General features: G+C 47.0%; 1 protein-coding gene across 1 annotated transcript in view; it reads left to right on the top strand.

Moving 5' to 3' along the window:
* MAF (MAF bZIP transcription factor) overlaps nucleotides 1-16,966 on the top strand; it is a 356,505-nt gene that overhangs the window by 179,855 nt on the left and 159,684 nt on the right. The window lies entirely within an intron of this gene.

Raw genomic sequence — 16,966 nt, 5'->3', positions numbered from 1 at the left:
GCTTTCCCAAGAGTGCAAACTCTAGCCAACGCGTGTGGTGCTTACCTACAAGCCCGGCCCTGTGCTAGGAGCCCAGCGTGGTTAGGTTATGTCACTAAATCTTCCTAACGTTGGGCCTCTCCTTACTCCATTGGATGAAAAAGAAATTACACTGAGAGAGGTTTAGAAATTGCCCTCATTTACCCAGCTAGCAAAAGTTGATGTCAGAATTTGAACCTAAACAGTTGGTCTCAGACCCTTCCCACCACTCCCAAACCATGAAGGGATGTTCCCTGGCCCACGGTCTCCCAGCTGTGACACTGCTGACGTTTTGGAATAAGTCGTCCTTGCTGTTAAGGCTGGCCTGTGTGTTGTAGGATTCGTAGCAGCATTCTAGGCCTCTACCCACTAGATGTCAATAGCCAACCCTCACCCCGATTTATGACAACCCAGAATGTCTCTGGGTATCATCAGTGTTGCCCCCGAAAGAACCACTGCTCTAGACTGAGGTCAGGTATTGTGATTATTATACATGATTATGTTATAACTGAGATTGTGGTTGTGATTACGAGGTCACTGCTGGTGTGCAGTTTGCATGCGGGCAAGGACTGACTCAGGCCAGCTTCAACACATAATTTAGGGTCCAAACTAGAACCCTTTAAAGATGACAGTGGGGACAGTTAATAATGATGGGAGAATACAGGCACCATTGCAGGCAAACTGGGATGAATGTCTGCCCTGCTTTGGCAACCCCCCGTTCTACCTGATTGCCAGGTAAGGTAGCCAGATGTGTGACTCTGGAGCTGCTTCTTTGCTGTTGATGCCCTCATGCAGGGGGCTTTTCCTGGCTCTTCAGGGCTCTGGGAATCTTAGGACTGGCTCCTCCCACCTTCTCCTCGTATCCCTCCCCCCCCCTCCCCCCGAGAGACCCCGGACTGTGGCACATCCACAGGCTAGCTACTGATTTTCTTAGATCGGTTGAAAAATAGAGATGACCTCAAGGAGTCGGTGCCAGTTTTCTTTGCTCTCCGGCTAAGCTGGGTCCGTACTGTTAGGGTTCTCCGTATGTTCACCTAAATTATGGAGACCTGGGTTCCACTTGGGAACCACAGTTGGCGGAATGTCTTTCCGGTCAACCCTGCTGAACTTCGTCTAATCCGGAGAAGGCAACACGCTCCCTCCTTCCGGGGCCTGTGAAGATTGGTGATGACGCTGGTGGTGGTGGTGGTGACTGAGCATTTGCTGTGTGCTTGGTCTTGTCATGCGCACTTTACGTCGATCATTTCATTTCGTCCTTACTGTAGCTCATGATGCTCTCTTTACCGCCATTTTATGGATATGGAATCTGAGGTTTCAGGAAGATTAGTAACTTGAGCAGAGTCATACAGTTGTCCAAGGGTAGAGGCAGAATTCGAGCGCGGATCAGTGGATTCCAGAGCCCATGGAGTACCACCTCTCAATGGAGGATAAGTTCGGTGATGTCAGTGGTCATCTGTCTGTTGAGCACCTGTTCCAGGCATGATGCTAAGGAAGGAAGGATGGAGAGACAGATGAGCATCTCTCTCCCTGCCCATCAGGAGCCCACAGGCCGGTCGGTACAAGAGACAGACCACTCAGCAGGCAGTGTGTCTTCTTTCAGAGGGGGGTTGGGGAAGAATGGGGAAGGCAGTGCCAGGCGACGGGGCCAGCGGTGGGGGGTGGTGCAAGCAGACTGGAACGTTGGAGAGGCGTGGTTCAGGGTCGGGGGAAGGAGGGTCAAGTCCAAGGTTGGGGCCCCAGAAACCTTGTGACAGTATAGCATGCAACACGCCCACACATACACTCACACTCTCAGGCACACGCGCGCGCGCGCGCGCGCGCGCACGCGCACACACACACACACACACACACACACACGAAATTCAGCCACAAGCTAATCCCATCAGACCCCTCCTAGGACTAAGGTATCAGAGAGTTCTGAATCTGCCACTTGGGAACATTATCTCCATCCTTCCATTTCTTTTCTGCTATAGGCAAAGTAACGCCCCTCCTTTTTCATAGATGCCTGCATCCCTGGGGACTACGTGAACGTGAATTATGGGGATATGGTACGTTATGAGTACGTTATAGGGAAATTAGAGTTGTAGATACAAGTAAGGCTACTTAATCACTTGACCTTGAGATGGGGAGATTATTCTGGATTATCTGGGTGGATCCAAAGTCATCACAAGGGTCCTTAAAAGAGCGAGGCAGGAGGATCAGAGTCAGAGAAGGAGATGTGAGGGCGGGCAGGGGTTAGAGCCACGTGCTTTGAAGATGGAGGAAGGGCCACAGCCAAGGAGTGCGGGCACCTCTAGAGGCGGGAAAAGGCCAGGAAGCAGACTCTGCCCTGGAGCCTCCGGAAGGCGCACGGCCCTGCCGACACCTTGATTGTAGCCCAGGGAGACCCAGGTCATCAGACTTCTGACCTCCAGAACTGAGCATACATTTGTGCGGTTGTAAGCCACTCCGTTTGTGGTCATTTGCTACAGCAGCCAGAGGGAACTCAGACATCTTCCTCTCCAGAACCAGTCCTGTTCTTCAGGCTCTGCGAGGTGAACTGTGGTCGCTCACAGCCCGGGCAGGTGTACACTGTGGGCGCCCGCCTCCTTTTATGCCAAACTCTTGGGGTCCTAAAGGAAGTCCCCCCTCCACCTGGGCCTCCGGCTGGAGGTAGGACCCAACCCTGGAGCCAGCCAGGCCCTAAGGAATGAGACTACCTCTTATCGGTGGCCATAACCACACCCAGGAGAGCTGTGATATCCGGGGGCCACAGGGAAAGGAAACAGCGGGTCCCAAGGCTCAGGAATTCCACACGTGGGTCCATCCAACCAGTCTGCCATGACCTCACCTACCCACCAACCCCCTGTTTTTTTTAAAAAAAACAAAAACGGCAATATTATGTTCAGGCAGATGGGTTTTTATTATTCAGACAGATTTCTAAAAAGGAACATTCTGGCTTTAATTAGAATGAAAAATATTAGTGGTAGAAATATTCAAACATCACACGGCTTCATTATTTACACCACTGATTTCAACAGGCAGATAAACACAGAGTAAGACATGGGCTCAGCACTCTTTAAAGGATAGAGCAGCATTAATCTGCTTCCAACTCGCCACCCATTGACGGGACCCTGCGTTTCCCTCTCCAAGGGCAAGACCACCGCAGTAAAGACTCGCGACGTGTGGCCTTGCTGTAGCAGGAGAGACAGATTGCAAAAATCGAATGAAAGCAGTGATGAGTTGGGACAGTACCCTGTATTTAATACCATGTGTCAGATGTTCAGTAAGTGTCTTTTCACCCGTTTGCTCACTTCATTCTGGCAATTTACCCGTATGACATGAGTGTCTTAGTCCCACTTTACAGACAAGTAAACTGACTTCAGAGAGGGGCAGTGACTTGTGCAGCCACAAGGCCACAGGGTGGTAGATATTTGTACGAGGCTGCCTGGCCCCAGGAGCTGCCGAGTGTGGGCTCGGACAATGTGTATTAAGTGCTTTAGGCTAGTGGTGCCCAAACGAGGCTGAGCATTAAAATCACCCAGGGAGCTCTCAAAACGCGATGCCCGGGTCACACCCCAGACCTGTTAAATCAGAACGTCTCGGGGTGGGAGGCAGGCATCAGTGCCTTTTAAAGATCCCCAGGTGACCCCAAAGCGCAGCCAGGGTAGGGGGACACTGCTGCTTTCTGCGCATTCCCTCCTCCAAATCCTCTGTGCCCCTAGGAAGAAGTTACCGTTGCTGACCCATTTTAGAGATGAGAGACCTGAGCCTCTGAGAGGTCACGTGACCCGCCACTGAGTGGGGATGTGAACCAGAAAATTCCGGAACCCTCATTTGTAACCACTACACTAAAATGCCTTCCTAGGGAGAGACTGTTAGTGGGTCAAAAGAGGCTTTTTCCAGGAGAATGCATTGTGCCTTGGGGATGTGTAAAAACTGAATCAAGCTTTTTCCCATCTCGTGGTTTCCAGTTCTTTGAACAACCGTGAAAGTGAAACTCTTTTCACTGTGAGCATCCCCCCTTTTTCCTCTGGACTTCTAAACCCCTAATTGAATCTGCTTAAACCTATATGTTTTCCTTAACAGTTGCAGCAACTCACAGGTCAGGGGTGGGCCCAGGGGACCCAGGAGGGCTTCTGCTTCCAAGCCCCCAGGAGCATGGGCTCCTGGGACCTCCAGCCTTGACCTGTGTCCCCGGGGACCCTGTCCTGCAGGACGAACTTCCTCCGTCAGGGTAGCCCAAGTTCTCAGAGCAGTGCCTAGTGATGCCGAAACTCAGCCTCTGTGCACCAGTGCTGAACTGAATCTTGGAAGCAGAGTTCTGGGTGAAGTAGCAAAGAATAGCTTTGTCGCTTTGCCAGGCAAAGGGGGGACACAGCAGGCTAACGGCCCCAAAACTGTGTGTCCCAACCTGGGGGAATTTGGTGAGGAGTCTTATAGCAGTGGTTCAAGGGTGGGGTTACCGATAAGGATCGGGGTTTGTGCAGGGCCTGCACTCCTTTAATCTGGCCGCTGGTGGTCTCCTGATGAGCTTCTGTGGTTCTCGATGTTATCAAACTATGACCCTTGAGGTGGAACCAGGACCCTGCCCCATGGCTGCACTATTGTTTCTTGACGGTTCCTCCCTTGTCTCTGCATCCCCTTTCTTGCCTGATTAGCAACTGTTTGAACCTGCCCTTGGGAGCTCAGGGGGCTGAAGCCTATTCCCTACAAACGAGAAACGGGGGACACAGAAAGGCTTCTGTGCCCAGGAGCCCCACAGGGTCCTGCTTGGTTTCACTAGCATCTTCCATGCAGAAGAGATTGGGGTCATTTCCTCCTGTAACTTATAACTACGTAGGGGCATGACTGGTATAGACTCCCAGACATGGAGCAAAAAGCCTCCCCTTGGAAGCTTGGGGCTGTGGCAGTTATTCAGTCTGCAAACAAGCAGGGAGCATGCACCTCCAGGTCCCCTTTTCTCCTCCCCGCTGCCTTCTCTCCATCCGTTTCCCTCCCTCCCTCCCATCATTCCCAGACCACATTCTCTGACTCTGTTCACTTCTTCCCGCTGCTGTAACAAATGAGCCCGTGCTTAGTGGCTTCAGACAACACGAATTCCTCACAGTCCTGGAGACCAGAAGTCCGACATCAGCGTGTGGGCAGGGTGCGGTGCTTTTTGGAGACGCTGAGGGAGAATTCTGTTCCGTGCCTCTCCCCAAGCTTGGGGTGGTGGCTGGTGACCCTTGAGGTCCCTGGGTGTGAGGAAGCATCACCCCAGTGTCTACCTTCCATCACACGCTGTTCTCTCTGCCCTGTGTGTCTCTCTGAGTCATGACGTGTACTTCATATGATGACACTGGTCTTTGGATTAGGGTCTACCCTAATCCAATATGATCTCACTTCATTAATTACAATGGCACAGATCCTGTTTCCAGATAAGCTCACATCTGGAGGTTCCCGGGGACGTGAACTTTGGGAGGACGCTGTTGAACCCGGGACACCTCCTTTACATCTTGCCAAACCGGTGCTGCTCAGCTGTGTGATCTAAAGCACGCACATGCTGGCTCAGGAGTCACCCCACCCTTTGATAACCCTTTCCACTGACCTCAGGATAACACCTGACTCCTTAGCCCCCAGGCTCTCATAAGCGCCTTCTCTAGCTGCCTCTTCATCTTCTGCCTGAAGCATATTTCCCAAGGCCCACCGCACTGGCCTCCATCCTGTGCCATGTTCGCACCTCCAGGGTCCTGCCCTTGCTGTTCTCTCTGCCCAGAGCACCTGCCCTCCGGCCCTACTCATAGCTGGCTCCTCCTCCTCCAGGTCTCAGCTCAAATGGCACCTCTTTGTAAATTCCTTCCCAGACTACTCCCTCTAAGATAGCCCCCCTTTATCACACTTTGCAATTCTATTTTGTTCATAACGCTGATCACCATGTGCAGTGATCTTGACCTCCTCTGTGTCATGTTCGTCGTCTGTCTCCTGGTTTCTCTCTGGTTCATGGCTGTGTCTCCAAGGCACAGTCTAGGAGCCAGGGAAACACTGAACTGATGATAGCATCACCACCTCGAGACTCTGCGTTGAGTTCCCTTCTTCCATCCATCCACCGCTCAAATTCTCTAAGTCCTCACTGTGTACCGGGCATTATCCCTGATGCTGGGTGAACAAAGTCACCATTCTCTCTTGCATTCTAGAGAGGGAGCACTCAATATGCACATTTATATACGCTCAAGACTTTCCATAGGGCGTCAAAGATGCTTCCTCTAAACTTCCAAATCACGCTCAGCTCAAACCTTGCTTTTCTAGCTTGTGAAACCAACGAAGTTCCTGGGCTCTTTTCAATGCCATTGGCACTGAGCACCTCTGCGATGCTAACTGAAGTTCCTCCCGTCTCCGTGGCTTTTGTTTCTTTGGTCCAGGCTCAGCCCCACTGCTGTCATTTTCTCTGGGTTAAGTAGGATCAGAGACAAGAGACCATTGTAAGGTCACCGAAGGAGCCCAGCACCTGAAGACTGAGCTTGTGGCTTTTAGGCCAGTGAGTCCGAGCAGCCCTGAAAAGTCACCTCCCCTCTCCAGTTTTGCGCCCTCAGCCTCAGATTACATAGATCCAGATGACCAAGGTCTTTTCCAGCCTGCATTTTATTTATTTATTTTTTGACTAATTACTAATTTGCTACAATCACTGTTTTTACTCATTACTAATTTGCTATAATCATGACTAGCTAGCTAATCTTCTGTTCTGCTTAGAATAGTGGTTCTAAAATTTGTCTGCACAGTACAATCACCTGGACATCTTTCATAAACCCCCAAACCGAGGCCAGAATAATTCTAAATCCCTAGAGATGAGACACAGTCAATAGTTTGAGGTTTTCCAGATGATCCAAATGGGCAGACAACTTTGGGAACCACTGACTTAGACCAGGAGTCATCAAGTTTTTCTGCATAGGTCTGAGAGTAAAGATTCTTGGCTTTGTGGGCCACAAGATCTCTTTCACAACCGTGCAGCTCTGCTATTATAGCATGAAAGCGGCCATAGAAAGCACGTAAATGAATGAGCGTAACTGTGTTCCAATAAAACTTTATTTATATGAAACAAGCAGAGGGCCATCTTTGAGCAAAGGGCCATATTTGGCTCATGGACCATAGTTTGTATCCCTGTAGCCTAGAACAATTCCTGGCACAATATCAGATGGATATTATATCGGATGGATGAATGAATACGTTCAACAAGCGTTTAATAAGCAGCTACTATGTATCTGGCTCTGTGCTACAAGCTGGGATTCAGAGAAGAAGATGTGTCCTGTCTAGTTGGGGAAATGGAGCCGTAAACAAATAATCAAAATGCAGTGAGACTGAGGCAGTTAAAGATGTATGAGCTGGCCGCCAGGGAGGCCCAGGGGAAGGAGGAACCAATTTGGCTTGTGGGATAAGGAGGAAGTCAGGGAGAGTCTCCCAGCAGAAAAGACATTTAAACAGAGTCTGGGAGGAAGATTTTCAGTCTGACTCTCAGCTGCCAGGAATAGAGATCCAATCAAGTTACCACAAGGATGGAAGGAGGCTGTTTGCTCTCCCAGGTCGCATCTAGATAGGTTGGGGACTGCGGCAGCTCCCAGCCGGGCCTTCTCCAGCTCCGTCTGTGATGTATCTCCCCTCTGGACTCTTGCTTTCTTTTCCTCTCTTTATTGAGAGCTTCATGGCTGACCGTATACAGAGAGTGATGGTATTATAAAAAAAAAATAAAATGGGGCTTTAGAAGAAGATGCGCTTGGTAAATTCGTTAATTTCCTTATCTGGGAAAACAGGGAGCATCGCAAACATACTTCAGAGTGTTTTGGCGAAGGTCAAATGAGGTAAAACAAAAAGAAGCTTGGGACCGCACGTGGCACCTATGAGCCCTCAAAAATCTTCGTGTTGCCACGATTGTTGTTACCTTCATTCTTAGCACTTTCTTCCGTTTGCTGATTGCTTTTGCATCCTTATGAGTTCGCCTGGCCCAGGACCCATCAAGATCTTCTATAAGCACCTCTTTCTATTTTAGGTCCTGCTAACCGCTGGCTCAGGCTTTCAACGTCCTAGTTCAAATGGTCGGAAAAGACAGAACCTGGTCAGCCAGGATCCATGTCCCAAGTCACCAAGTTGCCTCCGGATGGACACCCTTGAGTCCAGGGTCTCCCCTGGGTCTAGTCCCCTGGGGATGGAGGAGGGAGCTGATACAAATGCAGCTCCCTGGGCCCCCGGGCTGGGGCGAGGTCTGTGTCCCTAAGAAAGGGCTGGGAGTGGGGCTGCCTCCTGAAATTGGACCAGCACAGAGAGCCAGTTGGGCAGAAGGCCCATTAGGGAATGATGTGCAAAAGATGAAGTCTGTGGTCTTGCATTCCCCTCTCCTTAAAGAGGGCCTGGGGGACAAGGTCCCAACTCAATCAAAGGAGGCAGAGGGGCTCACCGCCGCGGTGTCTGCAACCCTGCCTCTGAATCCTACCTTCCAGAAACCCAGTCAGCCCTGGGCATTGGCCAGCCATGCAAATTAGCCCCGACCCCCTGGCCCAGCCCTGCAGGGAGGCATAGCCAGCCCCCAGAGAAATCATTTCGGAGTCAAGTGTGAAGGTACAGCCCAAGGACTGTAGAAGCCTTTGTTTGTTCCCATCTGCAAGCCCAGGCTGCCAAAACATATTGGGAGTATAATGAGAAATAACGGAATCAAAATAATGTAAAGGAAATAAGTGCTGAAGAGGATAATCAACATCCTTTCTGAATAGATTTCCTGCCAGGGAGATGGGAGCAAAGGGAATGTTTTACCCATGGGGCCAAGGCAGACAGTGGTCCTGGAAAGGAGGAAAAAAAAAATTACTTCCTGGAAGAGAGTCTTTTAATTGTTGTTTTGAGAGGGAGGCGGAGCTGCCAAGGCCCAGAACGAGTCCTCCGTTTGGGGGGGTGTCTCCATTTGTTAGCCGCAGGAGAAGCCAGACACCCCTCAACCATGAGCACGGGCCATGTAGCAACGGTTTCCCTTGCAGTATCGCTCAGCTTGGCACCAGGCAGGCCGCGTAAGCATCTTAGGTCTCCCACGTGCTGACGGGCTTTGGAGGTAGCCAGATGGACGTCGGCTCGGGTCCCAGCTGTGCCACCTGCCTAGCCTGGTGACGTGTGAGTTTCAGACTTTCTCCAAGTCATACTTTTTTCCCAACAAATTCTCATCCTGCTTTGTTTGCAAAACTCTCATCAGTAAAAAAATCTTAGACACTGTGCTGGCTGACGACAGCTTCAGTGAGATAGTACGTGAAAGCCACAGCACATCTTAGGAGGTTCAGGCCAGGTTTATCAGCTCTCTCTTGCTTACTCACTTTTGTTCCTTCTCCCCTCTCCCTGTCTCTCCTCCTCCCCTTCCTCCTCCTCCTCCTCTCTCTTTTATCAAGCAGTCTTGCCTCATTCGTGGATATGGGGGTCACGTTTGCTTCTCCATGCGCCCCCTAGGGAAGCAGATATCATGCCTTCGCAATAAGGGGGGAAAACCAGAAAGTCTCTGTTTGTTTCATTTCATCCTTCTGTTCATTGTTTATTGAACATCTATAGGATGCTAGGTTTCCACCCAGGAGCTGTCTACAGAGGGGACTTGAGCCTAGAGAGTGAAGGAACTCCCATCCAGGGCACCCCCATTTTCCTCCCTGCCCTACTTTTCTTCGTGGTCTAACCACAGATGTTTCTTTCCATCTTACATGGAGAAGGCTGCCCGTAGCTTTCATACCATTTCTGCCAACTCTTCATTATCATCTGAACTGCCATGAAATAAAACCTTTTCACCTTCATAAAAATGGCAAGAAGGCACCCCTTGTGGATTCCACTGCTTCCCTCATGTCTCTGGCTGTGCTTCAGACCCCAGACCCCTCAGCTCTGTGCCAATGTCTAGGGATAAAAACAAGAAGAAAATGGCTAACATGATAACATATTGACATTCTTCTATGCATTGTGCTTGACCCTATTTCTTTAATTCTCCAGCCACCCTTGAGAGGCATGTGATTGTTAACCCCATTTTGCAGATGAGGAAACTGAGTCACAGAGAAGTTGAGCAACTTGCTCAAGGTCTCAGAGCGCTGGGTTTCAGGGCCAGGGTTTGAACCCACGTGGTCTGTCTCTATAGTCTGTGTGCTGAACCGTACACTGATGGAATGTGACACTGTCCCCCAATTAGCCCGCAGGTGAGAGCAAGAAGGAGCGGGGTGAACATTCAAGCCTGGCAGTGTGCTGAGAGCCAGAACAGTGTCTAGACAATGCACTCTGTCCTGTAATCACGAGAGTATTTGAGGCTGAAATAGTAGCCCAGAAACCGCCCTGATAAGCATCTCAGGACAAGCAGGTGGCCTTTGAAAGACAGCATAAGATCCCAGGGTCTGAGCAAACCATCCTGCAACAGAAGCAACCACCACATGTCTAGACCTGGAATGGCCCCTGCGGTCCAGTTATCAGATGATCATACAGCACAAGGACAATTCATTTCTCTGCCCCTATCTTATCTCCCGGATCTCACAAGCCATTTCCAAGTTTAGTTGCTGGTTCCCAGTTCCCAAGCACCGGCGGCTCCATGGCAAGAGTTCAGAAATGTCTAATTCCGAGTGGCAAAAGCACACTCCCAGGCTGAATGCTGACTCCATGCCGGTTTTTCATAATTGGTTTTCAGAGCAGTGGTTCTGTGATGTGTAATTGTTAGCAGTTGTAAAAAGATAACTCACATTTTTAAAAGCTTAAAGCTTGCTCTGTGCAGATAAAAACTGTGACAAATTATGTTCCGAAAAATCATAAAAGTAGAGAGAGACATGTTAATAACCAAAGGTGGCGTTTCATTTAGAGGTCAGCCAGAGCTATTAAAGTGGTCCGGAATTTCAAGCTTTGGCAGTAGTGATTTGACCATATCACTTATCTCCCTCAGCCCATGCCTAAGTATCTCCCTCGGTAAAAAAAATAATCCACAGACAGTAATACGGGAGGTCAGGGGGAACTGGGGAGAAAAGCAGTATTGCCAAAATAAACCCAGCTTTCAAGGAGAGACATTCACATTGGCCAAGGCCATTAAATGCTTTGGTTCCCACAGTTTCACCCCCAGTATTCGAAAACATGCTTACACACGTGACCACCAACATGTGTATACACCCACACATCACGTAAAAGAGCCACATGAAGATTTTCCTGCAAGAAAATAAAAAAGAAAATTGATCTAAAGATTTGATGGCAAACACAACAAACAAGTGTGTGAAATGTCATCTGGTTTTCCCAAACTTAAAAAAAGTTTTTGTTTCTGTTTTTTTTTTTCCTTTAGCCGAGACAGAAACAAATCCAAAAGGTGAATGATCTAAAGCCAGTGGGGGACACTCCAAGGTTTATCCACACAGTGGGAGGGGAAGAGTTGAATGGAGTCTGGCCATTGGCTGTTTTGAAAATGGGAGGTTGCCAAGCCATTGGTTGAATCCATGCAAATGTGCGCCTCCCCAGCTGCCTCCACCACTACCAGACACGTGTCAGTCTCACTTGTGATCAATTTCCGAAGGTGAATGATTGTTTCTGAAATCGACCCATATTCCATGCCCAGGAGATTCAGATTGAAAGGGTCTCCTTAAAGGACAGTGGCAAGAAGGCAAGGTAGTAAGACCATTCTAGAACATGGGACCTCGGAAAAAAGCATGAACGGCAAGTCGAGCTGATTGAGTTTTGACTTTGTGACTAATTAGTTGGGCGCTGCTAAGCCCGTCACCTCACTTCTCTGGGTTTTCTCTCCTGTGAAATGGACAGATCCCAACGCTGGTCCCACTGGGTGTTGTGAGAATGTGCATTGATGGTGTGTTCCACATGGACACTCTATCCTCCCTTCCCAATTTCTTCAAGATACTCTAAATTTTCCAGGATGTTTTCATGTCTTGTAGAGGTCGGCAAATTTCAGTCATTTCTCAAATCGCTTATTTTTGTTCATGCCATTTTATTACCTCTTGTGTCTTGGAAAGAGACAAGGAAAAACAAAGGCTTACAGATGGGGAAAGACCTCTGCTCTGAGAAGCAGATTGGCCCATAGTTGTGTATTTGTTTAAAAAAAAAAAAAAGATTTAATATGCATCCCCCCCAAAATGACAAAATGGTCTCTACTTGTTGAAGAAAAATATCATGTGTGTTGTATATGGTGGCAGGTACGTTCGCAGTGAGAATCTTCCACTTGAGGAGGAGATACTGTGGTGAAGAATCCATCTGAGAGCAGACAGCTGGCTTTTTAAACATCTGCCTGACCTTCCTTTACCATAATGTAGAAATCATAGCAGCCAAGAAATAGAAACTCGGGTTATAAAAATGCATGTCATTTATCCACAGGCTAGACCATCACATGTAATGTGGGCAGATATATGTAGCTGAATTTAATGCATTATAAATGAACATAGTTATGCATTTATTTATTTTAATCCCTCATAGATCTTCCATACCACTTAAGCATTGAGGAAGGAGAAGGAAGTGAAAAACAGGAGGGTGGATGCTGTAATTTAAGCCCTGAGTCTAAAATGGATTCCTTAACAAAATGCAGTTGAAGGTTTGAGGCCAGAATCACACCACAGTTACAAGCTCATTGTATTTAGGCCCATTCATAAAGAAGATATCACTGTGTGTTATTTGTTTCCAATCTGCTACGTGCTCTGCTCACCGGGGTGTGGCTGAATAAAACTTCTGCCCTCCATAAGAAATTACCTAAATTTCTTTGGGATCCCCACGTGATGGAGGCTGTCTTCTCTAATTCTTTACCATTCTTAAGTATTTGGTTTCCTTTTAAGTTACCAGAATTGCTTATTTTTAAGCAAGTATTTTAAACAACATAGTATGAATTGCAAATACTCTTGATAGATTCATTAGAACTTGAGTTTGTTCTGTTTATCCTGTTGAAACATACTGCCCTCCTCAGGGTCTGGGCATGTACAGGTGGTCGATAGTACCCATTATTACATTACTTATAATAAAGATTGCGTGGGCGCACACAAACACAGCCTCAGAGTGAATGCACTGGTAACCATTGCCTTATCCAACGCTCATTGACTATTCATGTATAATGATGGACCAGACTAAGAGTAATACCAAGATGACACTAATAACTTCCCATTGGGACTCATGCTTTGACCTGGTGGTTTTTGTTTTTCTCCTTTCATAGTGGATGTTGGGATCTTAAGGCTGGACTCCCATCTAGCTAGGAAGGATATAAATAGATAGCTAAAAGAGAGCCTCTCTTGGCCCTTTGTGCATTAAAATGACTTTCTATCTCTTATACGTGTTTATGGGAAGGGTTAAAAGGGCAGAGATGTGGGACGGCCCATCATATGCAAATGCTTGGTAACATCTCCTGCCCATTCATGGGGCACGTCATCATTCAGCATTTCATAGAAAAGAGAGAGTTCTGCCATTGCTGTGAGCTGCTGGCTTCTGGGATGGTCAGAGGAGAATCTGCTTGCCATCACAGAAGATAATAATAACGAAACCAAAAACAACAGGTGTGACTTTTTTGAGCAGATATTTATTCTGGGAATTCTGCATATAAAGCCGTAAGATATAGTTAACCTTTGAGCAGCTCAATGGGTGAACTCATGTCCAACTCTAAAGCTAGGTCAGCTCTTACTTAGTTAATGTATACTTTGAGAACGTTCCTCAGGCTCCCGGAGCCTCAGTTTCCTCTCCTGTACAATGGGCTTATAGTAACCAAATGGGGTTTTTATTTATAATAATTTGTAATAATCTCTCCGGTTGAAACACTGCCTTCTGTTGGCTCTTCGGTGTTTCATGGCTTGTCCTGTGGGGCTCACCTCCTAGATCACCTGCTCAGAGAGGTATCCATGACCCCCGTAAGGAACAGGTTGTCCTTGTTATTCTGTTTCCCATTCCTGCTCCTTTCTATCATCAAATTTCACAATTAGTGATCCTATATTTTATATACTATAAATTATATCTGTGTATGAAATTATAGACTCATTTATCTACTTATTTTCTTTCAAAGCCCTGAGGGCAGGCTCACAGTTTCAATCCTTCAGAGCCTTATAAAGTGTCAGGCACCTAGAATGTGCTCCAGAAAAAGCTATTAAATAAATTAATGAACGTTAAAAAACCAAAACAAGAATACAGTGTGTAAGGTATAATCCTACTTTTTTAAGACATAAGTAGATACAGGCTTGCATATATCAAAAGAGAAGGTTTGGACTTTTTAATTTCATTTCAACCCTTTCCTCTATTTTTTTTTTCTTCCAGAGAGAACATACAGAGTTTAAAATTGAAGAAAAAAAAAATAAGTAGCAGAATTTTATGCATAAAAATGAAATGAATTTTAAACCTTCACTTGGGCAGAGACAAAATTCATATTAGAATTGACAGTCTGTTAATCACTATTCTCAGTGTAATCCAGTGAGCAACTCTGTTCCTTTTATAAGTTAAATTGATTCATACATATTGGCAAGTTAGCTATTTCCCTCAAAGGGAGTTGAATTTATTTGGGCTGTATATTTATATCTTATTATCCTTCTTATGCACCGGTGACACGATCATTATTTCATCTCAATGTGTTTATTAGAGTAAGTACTTTTGGAAAGGGAAGTTGAAAAATCCCCACCTGTGCCCAGCTATCTTTCTAGGCAGGTACGTGTAAAATTCTTTGACGTATGGCTGTAGCTATTCTCTGCAGATCTTTGCTGACCATGTCCCCAAGGTGTGTTCCCAGCAAGCCCCAGTCAGGACGTACTGTTAGAATATGACTCTGGTGTGTTCTTCAGTTATGTCTTCTGCCCCAGTGCATGAGATGGGACTCGCCTTTGAAATTTGCTTGTGGGACCCGCTGTCATTGATGAACAACTGGTCAACCCCCTGCTGGCAATCTGCTGAAATAGTCTTATAAGTGGGTCATGTTTATATGTTGGAGGTTGGGAGGGTGGACAATGGGAATGGGTTGACCTTGGACAATGGCAACCTGTCACAGATCTACATGAGTTGGATTGCCCTCGTTAGCAACAAAGTGATCATCAAATTCAGCTAGGTCCCTGCTATGAGGCCAGTGACCGGTGCAAAAGAAAATCCATCTGACCTCAAGAGCCTTGAACAGTAATATGTCTTTACTGAAGCCATTTGAAGAGGAAACCAAGGGAGAATTGTTTTACATACCACAGAGCAAACCCCTGAAAAGGGCTGTTTAACCACCTTTCTTTCCCAAAGCCCTCTCGTCATACCAGCTGCCCCTCATTCCTTCTCCTCAGCTCCCCCGGGCACTCTTAGCTCACGTCTTCATGCTATTTCCAGCCTTCAGATCTATCACATCCTTCTGTATTCCTTCCATTTTGTGACTTTGCTTTCTTCAATTCTGCATTTACTCTGAGCGAAGAAGCTGAAACATAGAATCCTCCTGGGAAGATGAGGGAAGGGGAGAGGCTGGGCTCACTCATGCTTGGGCACCATTGCCCCTTTCGTGGTGGTCATAGCTGCCTATTCCCTGCATTGCCTAGTTTGATTCTCCCCAGATCACAGATGAAGCTGTAGCAAGGAGAAGTAACTGTCCGAATCACACAGCTGGGGGCTGGGTTGGGGTTAAGCTCCTTTGCCAGTGGTCACATATGGCCTCTCTTGATGAAGGTAATCAGGAGGAAGGAAATCAGCCTGAATCGGATGCCCCATCAAGGGTTTCAGGCCCATCCTCAGCTGCGGAGCAAGTGACTTTGTCCCATGAAGCAGAAGTTAGAATTTGATCTTGAACTGCTAGGAGACATTCTCAAGCTCCCCAAATCTCCTCTTCAGTGGGTTGAATTCTCAAAAGGCTGGGGCTCATCTTTGCTTCCTGGGAGGAGATGACATGGATGGATATGCAAGGGTCAACCATAGGGGTATTTTGGAGGTGAGAGACAGGTAAGTAAGTCATGATTTTAAGACAGAAAACCTAAAACTAGAACAAATCCTCTGTTCTTCTGACCCAAACTTCCACTAGCAGGACTTTCTACTACAAAATACCTACCACGTGTTTCCCTCCAGTGATGGAGGCCTCCCAGCTATGTGAGAAACTCACACACTCCATCATAGTTGAAATCCTTTCACTGTTAGTTTATAACTTCTTTCCTGAATAGACATCATAGGCTGTTTAACCTCTAAATATTGGTTCTACCTCTGTTCTCTAGAACCTTTTAACAATAAAAGTCTAGGCACTTCAACAAGTACAAGTTCTCTTGTGAAAGGAAATATTTGACCCTCCTGTATTTTCTCCCCACTTCACCCTCTCTTAGCCAGAGCCTCAAACTATAAGAGGATTCCAAGTTTTTACCAGTGAGAATTCAAGGAACAGTAGTCTCCCCGTAGCACAATGGCTCTCAAACTTTATCGGGCACCAGAATTACCCAGAAAGGTTGGTTACAGTCTGGACTGCTGGGCTGCATCCTAGACTGTCTGATTCAGTGGGTCTGGGGTGGGGTGGGAGAATTTGCATCTCTAGCAAGTTTCCAGGTGGTGTGGATGCTGCAGGTGCCAGGACCACACTCAGAACCACTGCCTTATCAGTTTGAGATCTAATCACATCTTTGTATACAATTGCTCCCTGTGATCAAGTCCCTTCTATGCGAAAGGTGTTCATAAATTGGAAGACAGAATTAGGTTGAGTAGCTACAAATCCACTGATAATTCTCTCATCCATTTCACATCTCTCTGTCTCATCTTTAGGTATTTCTTGTGGGACAGCATCATATGCTTTCTGAGATCAAGACATATTTGTACTGTACCATTCCCTTGAGATACTAGCTTTCCACTTTCCTTTTTCAAAATCACCTTGTTAATAATCCATTCTTAAGTTGTGCCAATATAATGTCCTTTTCGTCATTTTTTCTTTCAAAACCAAGACATTGTAAAACATGATTTTCTTCCTTTCTCCCCGTCTTCTTGATCTGTTGCATTTCACCTGTGAATTGTTTGATTATCTCAGGATATTAATTATCCAGTTGCATGGATTTAAACTATC

This window comes from Balaenoptera physalus (assembly GCF_965194825.1).
Source record: "Balaenoptera physalus genome assembly, chromosome: 19".
Classification (NCBI taxonomy): Eukaryota; Metazoa; Chordata; class Mammalia; order Artiodactyla; family Balaenopteridae; genus Balaenoptera; species Balaenoptera physalus.
The sequence above is the reverse complement of the archived record's forward strand: the minus strand, read 5'-3'. Positions and strand labels throughout refer to the sequence as shown.